At 33.4% G+C, this 6,000-nt stretch overlaps 1 long non-coding RNA gene across 1 annotated transcript; it reads left to right on the top strand.

The window, feature by feature from the left end:
• Window positions 1–3,378: 3,378 nt before the first annotated feature.
• LOC131618429 (uncharacterized) lies at window positions 3,379–4,045 on the top strand. Its single transcript, XR_009288843.1, has 4 exons — window positions 3,379–3,469; window positions 3,550–3,602; window positions 3,688–3,772; window positions 3,868–4,045. It is a non-coding gene; the product is annotated as an uncharacterized LOC131618429 (long non-coding RNA).
• The last annotated feature ends 1,955 nt before the right edge of the window (window positions 4,046–6,000 follow it).

The following is a 6,000-nucleotide window of genomic DNA, read 5'->3' as shown; positions in this document are numbered from 1 at the left end:
ACATTTCAAAGATGTATGCAAGCCATTTTTCCAAATTTGATTGAAAAATGCACTGAGGTATTCATGGACGACTTCTCGGTATTTGGAGAATCATTTGACTTGTGCTTGGAAAATTTGGACACCGTACTGAAACGGTGTGTCAAAACGAAACTTGTGTTGAACTGGGAAAAATGCAATTTCATGGTAACCGAAGGCATAGTTCTTGGCCATGAAATTTCAGCGAAAGGAATTGAAGTAGATAAGGCTAAGGTAGATGTCATCAAAAAGATGCCACCACCAACAAACGTCAAGGGTATCCGAAGCTTTCTTGGTCATGTCGAGTTTTACCGGCGTTTCATCAAAGATTTTTCAAAGATCGCAAAGTCATTAAGAAATCTTCTCAACAAGGATAGTTCATTTACCTTTGATAAAGATTATTTAATTGCTTTCGAAAATTTAACAAGAAAAATGGAGCACAACATCCTAAATCACTGCACCCGATTGGAAAATAAATTTTGAACTCATGTGCGATGCAAGTAATTACGCGGTTGGAGTTGTTTTAGGACAGAGAAAAACCAGAATTTTTCATGCTATACACTATGCGAGCAAAGTGCTAAATGATGCACAAATTAACTACGCAACCATTGAAAAAGAGTTGCTCGCAATAGTTTACGCATTGGAAAATTTTTGGTCGTATCTCATAGGATCCAAGATTGTATGTTATACTGATTATGCAACCACCAAGTATTTAATCAATAAAGAGGATTCAAAACCAAGGATGATCTGTTGGATGCTCCTCTTACAAGAGTTTGATTTATAAATCCATGACAAGAAAGGAACCGAAAATCTAGTCGCGAATCCTCTATCAAGATTGGTGAATCCAAAAATCACAAAAGTAGAAAGGGAAGTTCTTGAATAATTCCTTAATGAAAAAATGCTCATGATTGAGGAAAGGACATGGTTTGCGGATCTTGCAAATTTTGAAGCATCCAGACTTATCCCCGAAGATCTCAATTGGCAACAAAGAAGAAATTTTTGCATGATGCTACTCAATATGTATGGGATGATCCTTATTTATTTAAAATTGGAGCAGATAGATTATTTAGAAGATGTGTAACCAAAGAGGAAGCAAGGAGCATCACATGGCATTGCCATAATTCACCTTATGTCGGTCAATATAATGGAGAACGAACAGCCGCCAAAGTATTACAATCTGAATTCTATTGGCCCATTCTATTTAGGGGGGGCAAAGCGGGCGGCCCGCCCCGCCCTGCGCCGTCATCTGCCCGCCAAAAAAAAGAGCGGGGCGGGCAAGCCTGCAAATTGAAATGGGCATAAAAACCTAACCTGCTATAAATTATAAGAGATACATAGGAGAGAGAATCGGAGAATCGAGCCGGATTCACATCAACGATCGAGGAATCGTCATTGATGTTCATTCATCTCCACTTCTTCCTTTTTTTGCAAGTTACCATGAGAATGGATAACTGAACTCTCTCTTGCTAGGGATTGGAATACTCTACTGAAATAGTATGTATGTTTACCGATTATCTTTCTAATATAAGCATGTTATTATGATTATCGATTTTATCTTGATTTTAATTTATAGATTTTATGAATTGGAATGTTAATGAAAATTGCATTCAAATTCCTAATTTAAAGATAATCAATCACTCAAATACTAACGGCTAGACATAGAATTAGGTTTGATATCCATATTGAATACTTGAATTTCATCACCGTCAGGTTGTTTAATCGATTGAGACATCATCAATTAAATAGACTGACGAAATTCGTAAAACTTTATATAGACATACACGTTACTTTTGAAAAGTATATGGAGATCTGAATAATAACATGGTTATACACAATTAATCGGTATGGTACATACAAAAACAGTAGAGGAAAACCAATCCCTGCAAGATTTTCCTAATTCTAAAACCTTCATTTGCATTATTACGCTTAAATTTCATTTCATTCAAGTACCATTTCATCAAACCAATTCTGTTTTTAGAAATCATAACCTGAAAAGATTTCAATCATCGAATCGGTGATAATATCACTCCAGTCTCTATGGATACGATATAAAAATTCTTTCTTTTGATTTAGTCAACATCACTACACCAAGCTAAAATCCTCCCTTTTTTTCCTCAGTTAGACTTACAGTCAAGGTGAAAAAACCCCCACTTTCTTCTTGGTTAGTTCTATTATCCCAAGTGATAGGTGTTAGGGGAAGGGTTTTTACCTCGATTGGTAGTTCTAACAGAGGGAAAATCTTTTGTTTTTTTAAAAGATAAATTTTTTTAATTGTACATAATTTTTTATTTAACCTGTATTTTTTTAAACAAAATCTAAAATTTACATTTTGTAAAACACAACTAAATGGCACTTTTGTGGAATAAAACTATAAATACTTTATGTACCAAAATGACACATATTTTGTACCAAAACTATACATTATTTACATTAAAATTAAAATGGAAGAAATATTCTTTTTTACAACAAAACTAAAACATATACAAATGGTTAACCAACAAGGCAACAACCAACAAAAATCAATGTACTTCTGAATCAATACACTCATGGAAGCAAGTTGTCCAACATGAATAGATGTCCTTTAAGTCTTCTTTTATGAATGGTGTCAGGTCTTTAAACACCATTAATTTGAGAAATATATGAAAACAATTAGGATAACACAATAACAACAATATAAAACCTTCAATAAAAATAACAACATTAAACGTTCAATGTCAACAACAACATTAAACCTTTTACTAACGAAAATAATAACTTTGCTTAAAATAACAACAACTTTAAACCTTTTGCTAACACAACAACAACAACAAAAAATCAACTAAATTGTTAAACAGTCAATCTCAACAACAACATAACAACATCAACAATACCACCAGCAACAGCAACATCACCACCACCAACAACAATAACAATAACAATAACAACAATATCATTAACAACAACAACATTAAACATTTTACTTAACACAACATCATCAATAACAACAACTAACATAAATAGTTACATGCATGGATAAAATGATTGCATGCTTTCATGAATCAACAATATTTACAAAGACCATGTTCAACATGTGTTTCAACACATAATATCCACAATCGTATCCTCTTGGTTGTATCCTCGTCTATAAATAAATTTTCTATTGTGATTAATTCACATGAAAGTACAAGTTATTATAGATACAAGGGTTAAATGCAATTCACCCCCCTGCCATTAGGGCGAGATTCGGTTTTGCCCCCCTGAAGTTTTTTTTTTACGAAAGCCCCCTTATAAAAGTTATAAGCAAGTTTTACCACACCCTTTTACTTCAAATGCTGACTGGATTTTGACCAATTGGCTTATGTGGCATTAGCATTGATTTTGTAGGACCCGGAACCTGATCACATGGGGCCTAATAGACTTCGCCCACGATTTGATTATGTAGATCCATCCAAATTTCACGAAACTCGATACCATGGTCTAAATTTTACTTCCTTTTTCTTTCCTACTTATCAATTGTTTGGTAGTATATTCTTGATAACACTTTTTGATATATAGGTTTTGCTGGGGCTGGCAGCAGGCAGTACCCACATGACTATTATAGTTCTCATGTGAGTGAATATTTTTGAGCTTATTTTTATCTCTCACATTATATAATTTTATTATTAATGATGTGTTATGATATTCATGTTACAGCATGGCAGAGGTCCATACTCATCTTTCTATGGGGGCGATGGCCAACATGAAGACAGGTACTATTATTAGCGCGAAGAACCTTTTGGTGAGGATCTTTTTCATGAATTTAAATTTATATTTAAATTTGCTGCAGTATATTATTTTTTTCTTAATGTTTTGTTGCACTTCAATCATGTTTAGGTGGATCTGGAACAGACAGATCAGCGTCTTCAATTATGAGCATGCGGCCTCTCGATTATACAATTTTAAAGTTGCATTTTTAATTTTATATGCATTTCTACCTTATTCCTAGTCCATCTGTTTTGTTTCTATTTATCTATTAGATCATATAGGTGGTATAGACTAAGGTATTTAACTGTGTGGGATAGGTTGTCTCTCGGGTCTTGGGAGAGAAGTATATTTACAAGATTTATATGGATTGGACTAGATTTCCTCACGGACTTAGGTATGATATGATCTGGGACTTGATTATGAGGATGCTTTATTAATGTACAATATACTTTATGATCAATGGAGTACAATTTTGATGATTGGAAACTGGAGAGTTTATAGGACTACCATAAGCAAAATCTTTCAGGTGATAGATTTATTTTTGAAGTGATAGGTAAGGTGTGATAATTGAATATTCATATGGTGAGGCTCTTGCAGTTCTTATGAAGGTTCTGGAGAATTTGCTTACAACTCTTGCCATACCATATATTTGGAGTCCTTTTGATTGGGTAGGATCCTTTTGAATAGTTTTTGCCCATACCCAAGCATCCTTTTTTATGGAAAACTTTATTTATTGAATTTCTGTCAGATAAGGTTGGCCTTCAATGGAATGATGTTCATGGATGCTGTTTTAGTTATGGAGAAAACAATATACTTGATTGATTTAGTTCCATATAACGCCAAGTAATGGTTAATTTGTGTTTACCTGAGGAAATCTTTTTTTTTTTACTCTGATATAACCATTGGCATTGATTAAAAATGAAATCACTTGGTGTGGAGTGAGAACGTCTGTTGGTGTAGGCATCTAAGGGTGTATGGACCTTACTGTTTTAATTGTCATTGGAATTGCCACATAAGCCAATTGGCCAAAATCCAGTCAGCATTTGAAGTAAAAGGGTGTGGTAAAACTTGCTTATAACTTTTATAAGGGGGCTTTCGTAAAAAAAAAACTTCAGGGGGGCAAAACCGAATCTCGCCCTAATGGCAGGGGGTGAATTGTATTTAACCCTAGATACAAATGAGTGTCACAAACAATACCACATACTTTAGTATTATAAATATATATTACTGAAATTCTGTTCCTTAGGGGATAGATGTGTAACACAATGTCCTGGCAGCTGGCTCGATATGTTAAACAAGAATCACCATAATTAACATGGTCTAAATAGTATAAGATGATGAAACATATATAAAAGCAATAAATAACACAACTAATTGGTAACCAAGTTTGATGCAAACAACACCTACATCTGGAGGATTGGCTTCCAACCAAGAAAGGAAATTCACTTATTAGTAGTTTAGTACAATTTATTTTATAAGCAACAATAAACCCTATGTTGATCAATGTCTCTTCCTAAAACTACTCAATGATTTTCTATTTAGGACTCCCCTAAATATGAGACACCCTTTCACTCTCTTTTTTCTCAAACACTAACCCCTTAGTATTTTCAATCACTAAACCCTAGTGATTAACTTTAGTTAACAATATGAATGATGTGGAATTTACAACTATGCCAAGTTACTGAAACATAGTGTGGTGTAAATAAAGTAATAAGGACTCTTGTAAACCTAAAATCTTCAATGTGAATGCTTGCTTTCCAATGTAGGTTTTGAGCTCCTTATTCATAATGATTATGGGTTTTTCTTCACACACACACACACACACACACACACACACATATATATATATATATATATATATATATATATATATATATATATATATATATAATTTGAATTCGTCCAAAAATAATGCAGAATTTGTTGGATATTATTTGTTCCATAAGTCTCTCCAACAAGACATAATTTTTTATAATTCAAATTCAAATTCAAATTTAAATATCCATTTAAATCTAAATTTATCTTCCTCTAACTGTCAAGCAAATCACCAAATCATATTTCTAAATCAATAGCAATAAAATCTGATCCAATATTTGACCATAAACTCTTGCAAAATACAACAACATTAACCTGTTGCGCAAGGCCCAAATATCGTATTAGCATGCTAAGACATCGTGTCCATCATGTGCTCCTTATGCACCTCTATACAGCTTAAGCAAGCTAGATTAATCTTGAACACTGTGAACACTTCACCATGTTATT

This window comes from Vicia villosa, linkage group LG1, assembly GCF_029867415.1.
Source record: "Vicia villosa cultivar HV-30 ecotype Madison, WI linkage group LG1, Vvil1.0, whole genome shotgun sequence".
NCBI lineage: Eukaryota > Viridiplantae > Streptophyta > Magnoliopsida > Fabales > Fabaceae > Vicia > Vicia villosa.
Note: the sequence above shows the minus strand (reverse complement) of the source record. Positions and strands in the feature narration are given on the sequence as shown.